The 18,807-nt window shown below is 40.7% G+C and overlaps 1 protein-coding gene across 4 annotated transcripts in view; it reads right to left on the bottom strand.

Moving 5' to 3' along the window:
- The window catches only part of CHCHD3 (coiled-coil-helix-coiled-coil-helix domain containing 3), a 272,857-nt gene that overhangs the window by 200,547 nt on the left and 53,503 nt on the right, over positions 1-18,807 (bottom strand). The window lies entirely within an intron of this gene.

Below are 18,807 nucleotides of genomic sequence, written 5' to 3'. Positions count from 1 at the left end.
TCTCCCCACCTCAAGTCATGGAGAAAAGCAGGTATAAATTATTATTATTATCTATTATTATTATTATATTATTATATCTGTTTTCCTTCCTTGCCTGTTGTAGGCAGGCGCACACAGAGGCAGCAGGATTGTCTAAAGTTCCCCTTTTTTCCTCACCTTCAGCTTCATGGCATTGTTTACTGCAGACATGCTAGGCAACCTGACTCTAAAAATACGTGTTTTGCTAGTCCTCAACACGTTCCCAATGCCGTGGTTGCGAAAAACCTTCAATGCGATAGAGGATTAGAAAAAATGGGATGGGCAGCCATAAAAAAGATAATGCAAGAAGGAGCTTTTTGTTGGAGGTCTTGTTAACCTGTAATTTAAAATAACACGCTATTAAAGAAAAATCAATGTGTTAAAGGGTATACCTTAAGAAGTATCAGGCTCTATTAATATCACATTTAAGGGGCCAGATGCCCATGAGTCCTTTTGTAATGTCCTCTTCATTTCTTTCTCTCTGTTGCTCTTCTGTATCAGCCAGCAGACCAAAGTCCACTAGGAGAGAAGAGCATCTGTCGCCCAGGCTGCATCTGCACTGCACAAATAATCCAATTTGCCACCACTTTAACCACCATAGGTCAATGCTATGGAGTTCTGGAAATTGTAGTTTTGTAAGACATTTAGCCTTCTCTGTCAGAGAGCTCGGGTGACATAGCAAACTACAGTTCCCAGAATTCCATAGCTTTGAGCCACAGCAGTTAACTGAATGATTACTGCTGTGCGAATGTACCCCCAAGAAGTTCATGACAAGGTAATGACCGACTTTGTTTTGCCCATCAATCAATGAAGGTGCAAATACTCCAATGTTTGCTTTCTTTTTCCCTCCCCATTTTTTTTTCCTTTTCTATCGTGAGAACCCATAAACATGGATGGAAATACTCTTTTCACCTCTGACAGCATTTAGAAAGTTGCCGATGCTTTATAAGGGTGTTTAAGAGTTTAATAATAACATTGGGGAAATCTGTCATGTATCCAAGATACATGTATGCAAGTTGAGGAACGATAAAAACAGAATAAGATACCAGAGAACAGGAATTCCTTTACACACACTTAATGCATAATAGATTACACATTAAGACTAATTGATTAATTAGAGATTAATTGATTGATCACTTAGAGATTAACTGATTAATCTCAATTAATAGGGAAATATTGTATAATAACACTCCACTCCACTCTGCAAAAGCAAGAGGAATTAACAGTTTCTATCTCAGATACTTCCACTGAGCAAGAGGCAATGCCACATACACATTTCTAAAGTTGATTTAGTGTTTACAGGAATTTTCCTCAACAAACGGAGAAGAAGATTTAGAAATATGGTGAGCAAAGGTTGCAGTATGTTATCTAGCAAATGACAGATAAAATACTGCACCATATGGAGTCCAGCTGCCCCTGAAGAACAAACTCATTATTTGGAACTGTTTGAAGAGCTATCGGCGGCACAGCTCAGAAGAAAAGGGGGGGAATATTCCATTTGCTGGAAGCTTCAAAGCCACAGTTCTAGAAGTGGCTGTTTCCAAATGGAAGGCAAAAAATGAGGAGGTCTGCTATTGCTAAATTGCATCAGTTTGGTGGCAAACAATGGTGGGTAGGAGCTGGGGGGGGGGGATTGCATAACTGGTTGCCCTGGCAGAGAAATAAGGCTGGAACAAACAGGAGTTTATTGATTCGGTTAATTTTAATGCAAATATAATGCAACCTCATGCAGAATAGTTTTGGGGCTTGGGGGCATCCAGTCCGACCCCCTACCATGTAGCAATACACAAAGCAATCTTTGCTGGTCAATGACCGAATAAACTTTATTACATTACACAAAGCAATCCCAACAGATGCCCATCCAGCCTCTGTTAAAAAAAACCTCCAAAGAAGGAGACCCCAGCACTCTCTAAGGCTACATCTTCTACCCTTGAACAGCCCTTACTGTCAAGAAGTTCCTCCTAATGTTGAGGTGGAATCTCTTTTCCTGTAACTTGCATCCATTGTTTCGGGTCCGATTCTCTGCAGCAGCAGAAAACAAGCTTGCTCCAGCCTCAATATGACATCCCTTCAAATACTCAAACAGAGCTATCGTATCACCTCTTAACCATCCCTTCTCCAGGCCAAATATACCCAGCTCCCTAAGTCTCTCCTCACATGGCATGGTTTCCAGACCCTTCACCATTTTGGTCACCTTCCTCTGGAGACACTCCAACTTGTCAACATCCTTTTTGAATTGTGTTGCCCAGAACTGGACACAGGATTCCAGGTGAGGCCTGACTAAAGCAGAATAGTTGCACTATTACTTCCCTTGATCTAGACACTATACCTCTATCGATGCACCTTCGTTTGGTCTAGCCAGCTGCGCCACCATCTCTTTTCTCAACTTCTTCCCCTTCTCAAGACTTCCCCTGGGCTTCTTTGTCTTCTCCCTTTATCTGCTTCTACCTCATCCCTTCTCTATTCCTCTTCTTTTCCTCTCCCCACACTCCTGACTGCCCCACCTTAAATCTCCTGTGCTTCAGACCTCATCCCATCTCCCACAACTGTGCCTTTACCTAAACCTTGAGAGTTGCATGGCATTTTTTGTCATCAGAGGAGTGTACCCACAGGCTTCCACGATGCACTTGAACCATCTTCACCTTCACCTTCATCACTGCCTTAGTAAGTCTGTCATTCTCAGACTTACTATGATGTGAACACACCACTTCTATCACCCCACTACAGAGTCATGTATGTGCATATGTTCTCATACATATGCCACTGTATTTTTTGGTTGTTGTACAATGGATATATTCAGTTCATGGTTGTGTAAGTGGAGTAACCACTTCATATGGGCCTAGATTCTTCTGTTAGTCTTGACTAGAGAAGAACCAATCAAATCAATCTTCCTAACTAAGGATCCACCATTTAACAATTGATTCAGCAGGTCTACTCAACATGGCATAGTGGTTTGAGTGTTGGACTACGACTCTAGAGACCAGGGTTCAATTCCCCACTCAGCCATGAAACCCACTGGTGACCTTGGGCAAGTCACACAGTCTCAGCCTCAGGGAAAGGCAACGACAACCACTCTCTGAACAAATCTTGCCAAGAAAACCCCCTGATAGGTTTGCCTTAGGGTAACCATAAATTGGAAATTAATTGGAGAAGCACAACAACAACAACAACAACAACAACAACAACCCTAGTTGGCCCTAATCAACAAGATTTCAGCCGCACAGTACGCAGTGCTTAACTCTGGATAATAGTTAACTCTTTCTCAATGCCTTCAACTTACCACTTGATTCAGTGAGGTTGCAGAAATAGCCCCTGTCCACTCCCACTGCACAAAGGAACAATAAATAGACACACAGGTAGAGATACCCAGCAACTACACAATGTTGATATTCAATAGACAGACAGTGCTATGCTACACAGATATCATGTACTGTAACTCCATGAATGTACATTTATGTCACGCAAGCACAATACAGTATCTCAACCATTGTGTGTGAATATACAGATAAGAAAAAAACACCTTTGGTCATGTTGCATCCATCAGCTAAAGCTGAAAACTAAACAAGGTTTGTGCAAAAAGGTGAAAACATTTCAATACTAGAAAAATATTGTTTTCATAGATTTTCTTTAAAAATTGTCACCAGCACCACATATCCTTCATGTTCAGTACATATTTCAGCTATGGAAATCCAATATTCCATTGAGGCCGACAACGCAAACCTCAGTAGTGAGTTCATCAATATCATAATCACTATAATAAAACCACTAAGTTATCCTCCCACTTTTGATTTCCCAGGGCATCCCAATCTTCTCTGCCTGCCATTTAGACTGTAAATTCATAGAGGTAATTGGATCTCTACCTTGCAGAGCACCCACCACCGGTGCGTGAGGGAGGGGAAGATTCCCAACACATAAAGTGCTATGTGTAGAGTTAAGTAATAGTAGCAGTAAAAAGTAAAGACAGGTAAACAGCACACACACTCACACATCAAAACTTGACACTTTGTGCATCCCCATCCATAAAAATGCAAGGTTGATGGCTCAACATATTAGATAAAACTGATTCTTTTCCATCAATTTCAAATCAATTTGTGACTTCGCTCTCCCAGGTTGACCAATGATGCTGGGGAATGATGAATAGGCAGTATGCTCTACTGTTGGTATTCTGTATTTCTCAGCTCCTTGGATGCCATCAACCATGGTTTCCTTCTATATCACTCAGCTGAGCTAAGGAAAAATTTTATGATGGTTCTATAACTTTCCTGGTCTTAGAGGATGGTGCTGGAGATCTTCTAATCCACTTCACAACTTTTCATCTGCACGCCACAAGGTTCTACCCTGTCCTCTTGAATCCATTAGGTTGAGTCATCCAGAGATTTGTGTTTAAATGTCATCACTGTGCACATGATACTCAGTTCTACTGCTTATTTCCATGTGCAAATGCCAAGCAGGATGTGGAACTCTAAAAACAATGGCTGGGACAGGTTTGGGGCTGATGTGAACAATTGAGATTAATCCAGACAAGACAGAAGGACTTGAAAATGAAGAACTCTGGATAAAGGTTTGTCAGTGGTCTTAGAGAGGTTTGTATTCCCCACTCCAAGACCAAGTATGGAATCTGGGAACAATTAACTATGTGCTAGATAGGGAAGCTCAGAGCACGGCTAGGATTATTTTGTATCAGTTTAAGTTGGTAAACCAACTGTGCCCCATGAATACAGGACCAACCATCTGTCATCTATCCATGCATGAGAGATCCTCAGGTTAGACTGCTACAACACAAGTTCCATAGAGCTGCCTTTGAAGATGGGTTGGAAACTTCAGCTGCTACAGAAAGCAGCCCACAAATGTTGGTGGAAACAAAATGCTTGATCAATATGACCCCTATACCACTCCAATTGCATTTTGGTACTAAGCTCAATTTAGTGTTTTAACATTAACCTGGTCCATATGGTTCAATAAACTATTCTTGGCTATTTCAATTTTTGATATTCTCTAGGCCAGAGGTTCTCTTGCCACTTTATTTTGTGATTGCATTTTTTTGCATTAGTTTTTATTGTTTCATTATCCCAGGGTTTTTATTGCGTGTGATTTTATCAAACAAGTAGCCTTAGGGTCGCTTTTGAGCCAATTCATTTGTCTTTTTGGCAGTCCATGGTATCTGCAGAACTTCTCCAGCATCACATTTCAAAAGAGATCACTTTTGTTTCCTGTAAGCTTCTATCACAGTCCAGGTTGAACATCCATTCACACAAATCAGAAATATCATGTTAGAATTCAAAGATAGAGCCGTGTTAGTCTGTAGAATCAGTACGTAGAGAGATCTTGTAGCACCTTTGAGACTAACTGAAAGAAATTGGCAGAAGGGGCTTTTGTAGACTTCAGTCTACTTCCTCAGATGTATGCTGCCAATTTCTTTTTTTCAGTTCATCTCAAAGGTGCTGCAAGAGCTCTCTACGTACAGAAATATAATGGTATTTGGAGTTCACTACCAAAAAGAAAACTGGGGGCTTCGAAGTGGGAGAATAGGAAAGAAATAGCTTTGTGAATGAATTTTCTGTTTCGGCAAGAAGCCCTCCCCTTCACTACACACATATTTGTACTGCGGACGTGAACTCTATTATTTAGCACTCTCTGGAAACTAGCCTCAGTTTTTCACAGTGTCCCCAAGGCAAGGCACACTGCTCCACTGAGTTGTGCAGATTTCTCAGCAGGTTTCTCTGCAGGGATCAACAGAGCAGGTGCATCTTGCTGACCAGGAGCAGATTTCTCATCTCCAAAGTTCATGAGCCATAGCACCCATCTGGCACGGAGCACGCCACCGCCATGCCATCAAGAGAAATCTTCCCAACTGTAGAAATAGTTTTCACTGGCACATTAATGGCATATTCAAGAGGCCACCTCCACAAAATAAATAAAAATATACTCAATCCTTGCTTTTCATATCAAACCAACCTGATGTTCGTGCTTTTACAACATAAAATGTTCATGACCTAGCTGGCACACAAAAAAAACCATATTTGGCTTATCTATGAATTTGTAAATATAAAAGCCTGAATTTTATACAAGCCAATTTGTGAATATACTTCATATAGAAGAGAGAACTACAAACTGCTCCTTGGTTTGTGCCATCCAAGCATTAAGTAAATACAGAAACTACAAATTTTGTAATGAAGAACATTAAGTGTTTAAATGGATATAATAGTCTCATCCACAAACTTAATGACCAGACAAACAGCACATTTTGGATATAAACTTCAACACAACTCTAAAAATATTGAACACTTTGGTGATGTAGAAAGCCCAACATATGATTCTCTCGTGAAGACTTGTTGTTCTTTTATGCCTTCAAGTTGTTTCCAACTTATGGTGACCTTAAGGCTCCTTAGTTTTGTGGAGGCAAGGTTCTTCAGAGGGGGTTTGCGATTGACACCTTCTCAGGCTGAAAGAGTGTGACTTGCCTAAGGTCACCCTGTGGATGTACATACCTAAAGAGTACAGCATTGAAAATGTGCAGAAAGCCATCTTGAATCTGAGTGTTGTATATGTAAAGAAGAAAAAAAAATGAAATACACAGGTACAGGATGAGTGACACCTGGCTTGAAAACAGTCCATATGAAAGCGATCTGGGAGTCTTACGAGACGACAAGTTGAACATGAGTCAACAGTGTGATGTAGCAGTTTTAAAAATACGATTCTAGGCTGCATCAATAGGAGTTCAGTGTCTAGTTTGAAGGAAGTAGTATTACTATGGTCAGATCTCACCTGGAATACTGGGTATAGTTCTGGACATCACCATTCAAGAAGGCTATTGACAAGCTGGAATGTGTACTGAGGAGGTGGACCAAAACAGTAAAAGGTCTAGAAACCATGCCCTATGGGGAGCAGCTTATGGAGCTGGGTATGTTTAGGCTGGAGAAGAGAAGGTTAAAAAGTGATATGATGGCCATGTTTAATTACTTAAAAGGGTGTTCTGTTGATGATGGAGCAAGCTAGTTTTCTTCTGCTTCAGAGACTAGGACATGGAGCAACGGATTAATTTCACCGAAACATTAGAGCTGGCATGGTGCAATAGTTTGAGTATTGGACTACAACTCTGGAGACTAGTGTCCAATTCCCAGCTTGGTCATAAAACCCACTGGATGACAATGGACAAGTCACATTCTTTCAGCCTCAGGAGAAGGCACTTCCAAACCTCCTCTGAACAAATCTTGCCAAGAAAAAGTCCAAAACAATTTGAAGGCACACAAAAACAACAAAAACATTAGGAAGAGCTTCCTGACACTAAAAGGAGTTCAGTAATAGAATATGCTGTCTCAGAGTGATGGAGTGTCTTTCTTTGGTGGTTTTAAACAGAAGCTGGATGGCCATCTGTCAGAAGTGCTTTGACTGGGTATTCCTGCATGGCAAGCAGTTGCACTAAATGGCCCCTATTATTCTATTATATAGGGCCATATGTATAGAATTCATAGGAAATTGTTTCCTCAGTGTATACAACAGCTTACACATAAGGGTCTGTACAGCGTACACAGTGTTGTTGTGGACTAGGACTCTGGGACACCACGAGCTGAATGCCTGCTCAGCTATGGAAACAGAATGGAAGAATTTCTCAATCTCAGAAGAACTCAATGGCAAACCTCCTTTGCACAAATCTTGCTAAGAAGATTTTACAGTAGGGTTGCCATAAACTAGAGGTGACTTGAAGGTAGACAACAACAAACTTCTTAATTCCTAGCACTTCTGAGTGAGTAAAATTTTGTCTTAAAAAGCATTCCACCATTACGAAAGAGATAATATTTTAGCAGTTTTCTTTTCCAGTTCTTTCACTGAAAAATGCTTGAAAATTGCCTTTTTGGGGGGGGGGGGGGATCCCAAATTTTTCTAAGTTTTTTTTCCCTAAGGTCTTCACGTTTCTACTCTTGATAACATGAAATATCTGACCCTTGACAATACTGAAATATTTCACCAGTACTTGAACCCTGTAAATCTAGACTGGGAACTGAGAGGTTTTTACATCCAGAAGAAAAGCTAACACATCACCACCAGCCCTTAAAATATTTTAGACATATGCTATTGGTGATTCAAGGCAATTAGGTGGCTTCATTTCTTTCATTTTACTCTCAGAAATTTGCTCTCAAAACACTGCAATGAAATCAGGAGGAAACAGCGAGACGGTGAGCACATATTCATATTATTCTTTTAAACTAAAAATCACAGCTCCAGGAATTATATCTCTAAAGCATCATGAAAGCATCTTCACCAAGAGAAGGCAAATCATTTTTTTAATGTAAAAAGGAATAAAAATACAGCTATGTAATACATGCCACTGTGTGTAAAAAAGCTATAAAACTCATTTAAAAGACATGATGAAGTCATAAAATCTTGGTAGACTCTGAATGTCACCTTAAGTACTTTGGCAAAGAAGAAGAGCTAACAGTGACAAAGTAGAACAGTTCCAAATTAAATTGCTAACATTAGACATCTTTTTTAAAAAAACTCACAGTGCATCTCCATTTTACCATCGTCGAACATTTCCTAATGTAAAGTGCCATCGTGAATTTCAAGCAAAAGCTAGTTTTGATGCATGCAATTTTTGACATAAGCACCCTCTTAAGCATTCACATCTCCAAGAAAAGGAATTAGATGAGCAAGGCTCTTGTCAGGTAAAAGGTGTAACTCTAGTGTCAAAGGCTGGGGGGTCAGAACAAGTGACATTTTTCTCCCTGTCAAAGAGCTTGACATATGGACTGAGAGAGTCGATGAGGAGTTAATCACAGCTGCCGAGCACCTACTATTCACATGCGTCCCATTAGAAGTCTGCCAGATTGTGTTAGGACAGCGGCCGTGGTATATAACCCCACTGAGCATTCGTTCAATCAGGGAAAGAAATAGACATTTTGAGCACAAGGCTACAGGGACACATGAATGGTTTGACCCAGGTGCAGCTGTCTCCATGCAATTTGATCAACTTGCCATAGCGCTTGGCAGCTAAATATTCTCAACTCAGAAAAGTGGAGGAGGGAATCAAAATGGACCAGCCACCAGAACACCTCACTATATCAAGAATGCTTGAGGGAGCAGAAGTTAAACTAGCCATCTCAGAACCAACCAGCTCAATCATTTTCTTTGCTTTAAGGAAAGACATGGGCTCCTTTTCAAGAGTAACCATTACTTTTCAGCAGCTATCCATGGATACGGGTTCAGCATATGCAGCAGCATCCAACACAGTGGTTTTAAGTCTAGTACTAAAGAATGAGAAAGACATACAGATCAAGCATTCTACCTGCATGTTACATGCGATATGATTAAGACAGCATTCTTCTATTATCATAGCCAGTGGTATTTGCAGTTGTATAGAAATAAAGAAAGAGCAGGTCTTCCCTGAAGAGGATTTGTACAAGCTGTATAAGCATATAATGGGAAAAGCAGAGTGCTTATAAAAGAGTAGGAATATGTAATTATTTCAGTTGTACAATCAGTCCTACATATCTATGAATTCTTTATCCATGAGTTCAACTATCCACAGCCTGAAAATATTCTAAAAAGATATCAATTTCAAAAAGGAAACTTAGATTTTGCCATTTTATGTAAGGGGCAACATTTATATAAGTGGCCATTTTATATAATGGGACTTGCACATAGAATCATAGAGTTGGAAGAGACCCCAAGGGCCATCCAGTCCAACCCCATTCTGCCATGCAGGAACTCTCAATCAAAGCATCCCTGACAGATGGCCATCCAGCCTCTGCTTAAAGATCTCCAAGGAAGGAGACTCCACCACTCTCTAAGGGAGTGTTTTGCACTGTCCAAATACTCTTATTGTCAAAAAGTTCTTCCTAATGTTGAGCTGGAATCTTGGTAGGAATGAACAGAGAGAGCCTTCTCAGCAGCTGCTCCCAAGTTTGAGAACTCCCTGCCTAGAGAAGCTTGACTGATGCCCTCCTTCTAGTCCATAATAAGCTGGAGACTTTTTTTTGCTTTGAAGGCCTTTGAGGACTAATTGGTCATAGGGAAAGGGACTTTAATAATGAGCTATATTGACTCTATGGGTTGAGGCTCCTTTATCTGAAATGCTTGGGACCAGAAGTGTGTTGGATTTTGGAGTCTTCCAGATTTTGGAATATTTGCATATACATAATGAGGTATCTTAGAGGCTGGACTCAAGTCTAAACATGACATTCATTTAAATTTCATATATACTTTATACACATAGCATTAAGGTAATTTTATACACAGTGTTTTTAAATAATTTTGTGCATATAACAAAGTTTGTGTATACTGAATGATGAGAAAGCAAAAATGTCACTATCTCAGTCACCCGTATGGACAATTTTGGATTTTGGAAAATTTGGGATTTTGGAATGCCAGATAAGGGCAAATCAACCTGTATTTTTATTTATTTATTTATTTATTTAATAATGGACACACTTTTGACTACTTTTAATTCTGTCTATAGTTTAATTATTCTGCAACGTCTGTATGGTATTCACTTTCAGTCTATCTATTTTAACTTTTGTAAGTCACCTTGAGTACCAGGGCCAGGCAGAAGATAGGATATAAATAGAAATAAACAGTCTTATTCTGCCTTGGGGGCATGCATCCTAGAGCAAGCAAAAAGATCCAAGAGTAAATCAGGCCTGAACTCTCACTAGAAGCCAAGATGACTAAACCAAGGCTGTCATCTGTTGGACATATTACGAGATAAAGTGATTCACTTGAAAATACATTAATACTCAGAAAAGTGGAAGGCAACAAGGAAAGAGGAAGACCTTATTATAGGTGCATCAATTCAATCAAGGAAAACTGAACCCTGTTTGCAAAACCTGAACAAGACAATTGATGACCAGGACTCTTGGATGTCTCTCATTAATAGAGCAGGCCTAATTTGACGTCAACTTGTCAGCCAATAAAAACAACAAAGGTTATACAGACAAAAACACAAGATTGTACCTGCAGGCTTGTTCTACTACTGGGAAACTGAAGAAAGAGCCATTAAAATGATTTATTCAAGAGTTTTTTTGTTTTTCAAAGAAAGCACTATGAAAGTTTCACAAACAGATGGAATTTCTTAAAAGGTGCATCTGAATAGGGAGAAGCGGCAGGGGAGAGACAGACAGACTGCTGAATTATACTTCTAAATCACAGGATGCCGCCCACAGAAGCCAGTGCTAGAATACATATTTCCTATCAAAAATTACTCTGGAAGGCTGGAGAGGAAGGGCTAAATAATCTATTGTGAAAAGGAGAGCTGCATTTCTACAGAGCCTTAAAATGCTACAAGAGCCTCTAGTTAAACCTTTCAAAGTGCAAAGTGCTAGTGGTTCCTACAATCCCATTTCCCACATCCAGAGTCTCATTTTTCTGTCCCCATAGAGAATAAAATGGAATTATGACAACTTCTGTCTATATCAAGCTGTTTAAACCTGACCATGTGCTGTGGGTCCACATTTGCTGAAACTTCTCGAAAAGCAGAAGATACGTATAAAGCTATTTTATATCATGTTCAGCTGTTATTAAGGCCAGTAAACTATTTAGCTGTATTTAAAGCCAGTTTTTTTTCTAAGGACCTCCATCCAGGTTCTTCCAACAAAGAATATTTAAAGTAGCGACTCAGACCTTGCCAGCATAGTCAATGGGGAGGGATGGTGGGAACTACCATTTAGCAAGACATCAACAGCGACAGGTTGCCCATCTCTGACACGGAGCTCTAGGATCTCTCAAGCTTTGACAGACCAGACCAACTTTACCCAACCTGGTGCTCCTAGAATATACAACCATGATAGCTTCTCAGCCAGTATGGCTATGAAGATTGGACTAGGCAGACATCAGGAGGTCCAACATGTTGGCATGGGATTTGCTACACCAAACCCTAACAGTGTGATGGCAGCCAAGGTTTCCTTATTGTAATCCTGACCTTCTTCTCTTCCATCTACTTTATCTCTTCCATCTCTTCCATCTCCTTTATATCCAATTGCAATATCTTCAACCTTCTTTCCTTTTATTGGTAAATCCTCAGATTGCAACTCCTAATCAGGATTACCTAAACACATGGTTATAACTCTAAACCTCCAAGGGCTATGATCCAAGGTGGAATCCACAAGAGGTAATGAGTTACCAGTGTCCAAAATTGGCAGTTCAGTCTCATAAATGCCACCTGCCATCTAAGACTGTTCAATGTCCAAAGGTCTCAAGCAGAAATGACAAGATTACTGTAAACTATAAAATGAAGTATCCGATCAGGTTCTTTACAACAGCAATTGTAGAGAATACAGCTCAGCTATGGTCAGATCAGGACTCAGTTAAGATGAGTTCTGTTGGATTAACATCTATCTTCCTGCAAAATTCCAAACAGTCCTCCAAGGGCAGAGTCTGGCCCTGCCTTCTTCAAGCCTGTACTTTAGACCTCTTATCTGAAACCTTTAACCTGATCGTGTATTCCTTCAGCTGAAAGTGAGTACCTGCAATGTCTAACCTAATACATTGGCAGGATCAAAATACAGTGGGCCCTTGGTATCTGCTGGGGTTTGGTTCCAGGACTATGGATACCAAAATCTATGGATGCTCAAGTCCCATTAAATACAATGGCAATTGGTGTCTCTTATATAACATGACAATATCAAGGTTTGCTTTTGGGAATTTATATTTTTTTAAAAATATTTTCAGACCATGGATGCTTGAATCCATGGATTAAAAAAATCCATGGATACAGAGGGCTGACTGTACTAGTTTCTGATTACCTGACATACAGTATTTCTCTAATGCTGAACTATTTTATTTTATCGACCTACCTGCCTGCCCAAGCCAGTGTGATATAGTAGCTTCTGTACTGGACTAAGCCACTGGGAGACAGGGGTTCCAATATCTGCTTGGCCATGGAAACCCAGAAATGACCCTGGGCAAGTTACACATTCTCATCTTAAGAGGAAGAAAAAAGCAACCCTTCTTTGAACAAATCATGCCAAGAAACCCCTGGGATAACTTCACCTTAGAGTTGCCATAAATCAGCTGGAAGGCACACAACCAACAGCAAAACTATGTATCTGTCTGCCTATCACAGTGAAATAGCTCAGTGGGTGGTAGCTCAATGGGACCAAGGTGGCCTGGTATCTGCCTGGCGGAGAGAAGCTTGAATAACCATCTAACTGTCTCATAATACCATGTGAACTGAAGAAACTGAGAGAAATGCATAGTACAAAAATAGAACATAATAGCCACCATAAGCAGACAGAGCTTAAAGTTACTGGAACGGTTAACACTGCTGGAGTTTGGAGAGGGTGGGATAATCAAAGCACATAATAAATTGTTCCACTTTAAAATGCTAGCTTTAATTACATTAACACTAACACACAAACACTAAACACATTTCCTTGTGAAAACCAAAAATCAATTAAGGCAAGCCATAATATTTCAAAGAGCAGTGATTTCACCATAACACATTGATTTGCTTTACTATTTAAAGAGGCACATTTTAGCTGGGTTTATATGTGAGTATTTTTCTTTTTTTTGGTAGAGGACCATATTTATACAGTAGTTTATACACAGTGAACCTCATTCTAGTACCAACTGTACACATATCTACCTGGCCTCAAGTGCCACGGAAGAGCCCTGGTGGCGCAGTGGTTCAATGCCTGTACTGCAGCCATTCACTCAAAACCACAAGGTTGTGAGTTCAAGACCAGCAAAAGGGCCCAAGCTCCACTCAGGCTTGCATCCTTCCGAGGAAGGAGCTAAAATGAGTACCCAGACTGTTGGGGGCAAATTAGCTTAAATTAGCTTACTTGCTAATTAGCTTACTTGCTATTCACCGCTATGATCTTTGGAATAGCGGTATATAAATAAAACAAATTATTATTATTAATTAATGGTGCTTACTTTAGAGTAGACATGTTGCTAACAACTATGCTTTCAAGGCACACAGATGAAGTAAGGACACACATAACGAATCCTGGTGTAGTGGTTTGCATGTTGGACCATCACTTTGGAGACTGGAGTTCAATTCCACTCTTTGCCACAAAAACCCACCGGGAAACCTTGGGCAAATCACACTCTCTCAGCCTCAGAAGATGGCAATGGCAAATCCTCTCTGAAAAACTTGCCAAGAAAACCCTGTGATAGGTTCACCTTATGGTCATCACAAGTCAGAAACGACTTGATGGCACACAACAACGACAACGTTGTTGGCATAAGTTAGCAAATTTGTTCCAACAACACGCACTCACAGGCCAGAAGGGGAAGATTATTTAACTAATATTACTTATTATTATTATTATTAGTTTTATTTATACCCCACCTTTCCACAGGATGTGATCAAGGCGGCTTACAACAGAATCTCAAAATACAAAGCAAACAATGCACAGGGAAAAACAGTACACAATATCATACAATGCCAACAATGTAAAATTACAGTACATAATACAATGCAGAAAAAACAATATAATATAATGCAGAAAAACAATCCCCTGACAATAAAACCTGCACCCCCCCTCTCAAATTCCCACCCTCCAAAAAGGCCGCAACGGCGGCGCCAGGCAATTGTTCTTGGCGCTCCTCCCCGATGGTATAGGGGTAAAGGAGAGTCCCTTGGGCCGCAGCCTAGATGGAAGCGGGCGGGCGGGCGGCATCATCTCCGGGGAGGCCGGCGAGCCGGCTTATGAGGGGCCGCTCTCACCTGGCCCCTCCCCTTTCAAAAACTCTGCCGCGGCGGCAACAAAGAGTCCTCACCGGGCCGCTGCCAGGTGGAAAAGGCAGCGGCGTCCTCCGGGGCAGCAGTGAGTCCCTTGGGCCGCAGCCCAGATGGAAGCGGGCGGGCGGGCGGCATCATCGAACACACTAGATTTTTTTTAAAAACTGCAATAATCACAGTTTAGAAATTAACACTGTAACAAGAATTTTACAATCCCGTAATAATTACTGTTTGAGAATTAAAGTTACAACAACAGGAACACTAGTACAAAATTAATTAGCTTATAGGCAACGGACAATCTGCTGCACACCAGACATGAAAGGCACATAATTAAATAAACACAATAAAAATCCATCAACTAGATTCCAGTAAGGCAGAATTAGATTTAGAAATGTGCTTGCCATGTAAAGCAAAAGCTATGGTCATGTGTAGCAGACTGGGGTAAGTTGGATCTCAATTTCTCGGAGGCTTCTTGGATTAGAGCTAAGTGAGTTGGAGCTGTAGACCTTCTGGGAGCAGCACAGATAAGGAGAGAGGGAGAAGAGAACAGAGATGGAGAATAAAGGGATTTGCAGCTGCCAATATATACTTCAGTAAAAGAGACCTTTTTGTGCACAGTCACAGTATGCTAAGGAGCCGTTGTTGTTGTTGTTAATTGCCTTCAAGTCAATTTTGACCACAGGCGGCACTTTGAATGAGTCATCTCCAAGATTCCTTGTCCTCAACGGACCACCTCAGTTTCCTCAGACTTAGGCTGATGTCCTCTTTGACTGAGTCTATCCATCTGAGGTGTAGTCCTCCTCTCGTCCTTTCCAAGCATTGGCGTCTTTTCTAGTGAGTCATATCTCCTCATGATGTGGCCAAAGTACAAAAGCCTCAATTTAGTCATCTTGGCTTCTAAGGAAACTTCAGATCCTATTGGCACTTGTACCCAGTTCTTTGTCTTTTTAGCCATCCACAGTATCTGCAGAACCAAATCTCAATTGAGTTTATTTTCTATCTATCAACTTTCTTCACCATCCAGCTCTTGCACCCATACATAGTGGTGGGAAATACGATGGCATAAACAATCCTCATTTTAATGTTCAGTTGTACAGTCGGCCCTTGGTATCTGCAGGGGATCCATTCTGGATCCCCCCTGTGGATGCCAAAATCCACGGATGATCAAGTTTCCCTATTGTTTAGATGGGACAGGCCATGTACAATGTGATAGATATTTTATTATTGTTGTTGTTGTGTTGTGTTTTTTATGGTTTATGTTTTTGGCTGGTGTGCAGTCTGGGAGTGCTTCTTGACTCGTCGCTTCATCTGACTGCTCAGGTGAATGCGACGGTCAAGAACACTTGTTACCAGCTTCGGCTGATTCGCCAGCTGCGCCCATACCTGGACCGGAGGGACCTAGAAACTGTTGTACATGCTCTGGTAACTTCAAGATTGGACTTCTGCAATGTACTCTACATGGGGCAACCCTTATACCAAACTCGGAAGCTCCAAATGGTACAGAATATGGCAGCCCGGCTGGTCACTGGCGTATCCAGGACCAGCCACATAACACCTGTGCTTAAAGATCTTCACTGGCTGCCCATTCGCTTCCGAGCTCAATATAAGGCGTTGGTTATTACCTATAAAGCCCTAAATGGCTTGGGCCCAGGGTACCTAACGGACCGCCTCTCCCCGCACAATCCGCCTCGCACCCTCAGAACATCAGGGCAGCAATTGCTGAAGGTGCCTGGGGCCAGGTTAGCTTCTACCTCAAGAAGGGCCTTTTCCACAGCTGCCCCAGCCCTTTGGAATACGCTGCCCACAGAGCTCCGCTCATCTACCACCCTGGCCCAATTTAGGAAGGACCTCAAAACCTTCCTATTCAAGCAGGCATTCCCCGATTAAATATCCTGCGGGCCTCCCTCCTCTTCCGTGGCCATGAGGATGGGCTAACGGGGCCTTTGTTATTGTTTTTTAGACTATGTATTGTTTTGATTGTTATATGTTTTTAACTTTGTATTCAATTGCACTTGTTGCATTTTTGTAAGCCGCCCTGATCTTTTTGGAAGGGCGGGATATAAATAAAGATTTTATTATTATTTATTATTAAAGTGTTGATAAAATTTCGTATTCTGTGAATTTTCAATTTGTTTTGATCTCTTGTAAAATACTTTGAATCCCAAACTGGGGGAGAGGCAGACTATACAGTACATAAATAAATATCACCACGATCACCACCACCACGAAGATCGCAGTGGCCAAATGCCACTACTGTGGACACAAGGTTGTGAGTTCAATCTCAGAACTCCAAGGATAACTTAGCCTTCCATCCTTTCATAGGTCAATAAAATGAGTCCCCAGCTTGTTGGGGGCAATTGGCTTACAGACTGTAAACCACTTAAAGTGTGCTGAGTTCACTATTAAATGGTACAGAAATCTAAATGCTAAATGCTACGGCTATTGTATTCCATGCCACAACAATCTTTTCTAGGAGAGTTTGCTATACCAAAGAATGGAACTGGAATAGAAAACAATGGGGGACACGAAAGAGGGACACTGCTATGACTCTTTCCACTGACTAGTCAGCAAAAGATTTACATTGAATTGGCTAGACTTACATTGTAATATAAAGAGACTGCAAGGTTTGGGTGACATGAATTGTAATTTTTAAATTTATTACTAAAAATTGCAAGGTTTGGGTGACTTACATTGTAATATATACATATATTACAAGGAGATTGCAAGGACTGGGTGACTTGAATTGCAATTATTTTGTGTAAGGTTTCAAGGTTTGGGTGACTTCCATTGTAAGATTATAGAGAGAGAGGTTTTACAAAGAGATTGCAAGATTTGGGCGACTTAATTTTTTGGGCGCAAAGAGGTTGCAAAGCTTTGGATGCTTTGACTTGTGTGTGTGTGTTTTAAAGATAGAACAACCACAAATATTTGTCCCATATACACTAAAATAAACAATGCAAATGAAAGCAGAAGAAGCTAACATGTGCAAAAAGATTTGTTGCTGTTTGCATTAGAGTGACCTAATGCAAACCTAGCAGTGGTTTTCTCAGCAAGATGTATTCATAAAGAGTTTGCCTTTGCCTACCTTTGAGGCCGACAGAATGTGACTTGCGCAACGTCATCCAGTGGGATTCCATGGCTGGGTGGGGATTCGAACTCTGGTCTCCAGAGCTCAAACCACAATACACTGGCTCTCATTCTGAAAGAAATCTGCCCAAAATCACATTAGATTCTGAAGGTGCCTTAGCGTTTTGCAGCTACAGCCAAGAAATAAGCCTTGGGAAAGGGCTGTGTACCGATCACAGTTTTGGCAAAGAAAGGGATTCAGGCAGCCAGATACCTGAAGAGAGCAAGGCTAATAAGGCTCTCTAGCAAACTTCAGTTTCCACAGTAAACTGATTCCAGCGTATTGATTTGAAGCAGGCAAGGTATTTTCAGCCACACTTTTAAAGGTGCTGGAACACAAAGTTACTGTCTAATTTACCAGCAAGAACCATGCAAGGAAAAGGCAATGCTTTAACTATCCTGATACCTCAAAATCAATTTTCAATATGTAACAGAGGTAAGAGCAAGGAACTACAAATAAAGCATATGATTTGCCTGCAGAAGTTCCGAAATTCTCTTGTTGTTCCTAACCCTTTATTCCTCTCTCTTATATACACATACATAGAGATACAGAACTCAACGATATATCCATGTTAGTCTGGAAAATCAGCATGCAAAGGGATCTTGTCTGAAAGGTGCTACAAGATCCCTTTACAGAGAGAGACAGAGAGAATATTACACAGGCCAGGAATGAAAAAACAATATTGTATCTGTAAGTTTAATGTATTTTTGGAGCTGAATTTGAAAACACAATAAAAATGTCATACCACACACAGTTCTTCCACAAATTCAATATTTTTATCAATTCAGTTGTTATTCAGCTTTGATTAAGTGGACGCTGATGCTCCAGTGCAATTGCTTTTCGTGCTTTCGAATGGATTTTTGTCTTTGATATCAGCAAATTAAAATGTTTTGAAAGTCTAAGAGAAGACTTTAACCCCTTTCTTACTCTTCGCAGGATAATTTTTTGCAGGATCGTTTCAATCAGTGAGATATCACAA

Source organism: Sceloporus undulatus, chromosome 5 (assembly GCF_019175285.1).
Source record: "Sceloporus undulatus isolate JIND9_A2432 ecotype Alabama chromosome 5, SceUnd_v1.1, whole genome shotgun sequence".
Lineage (NCBI taxonomy): Eukaryota > Metazoa > Chordata > Lepidosauria > Squamata > Phrynosomatidae > Sceloporus > Sceloporus undulatus.
Note: the sequence above shows the minus strand (reverse complement) of the source record. Positions and strands in the feature narration are given on the sequence as shown.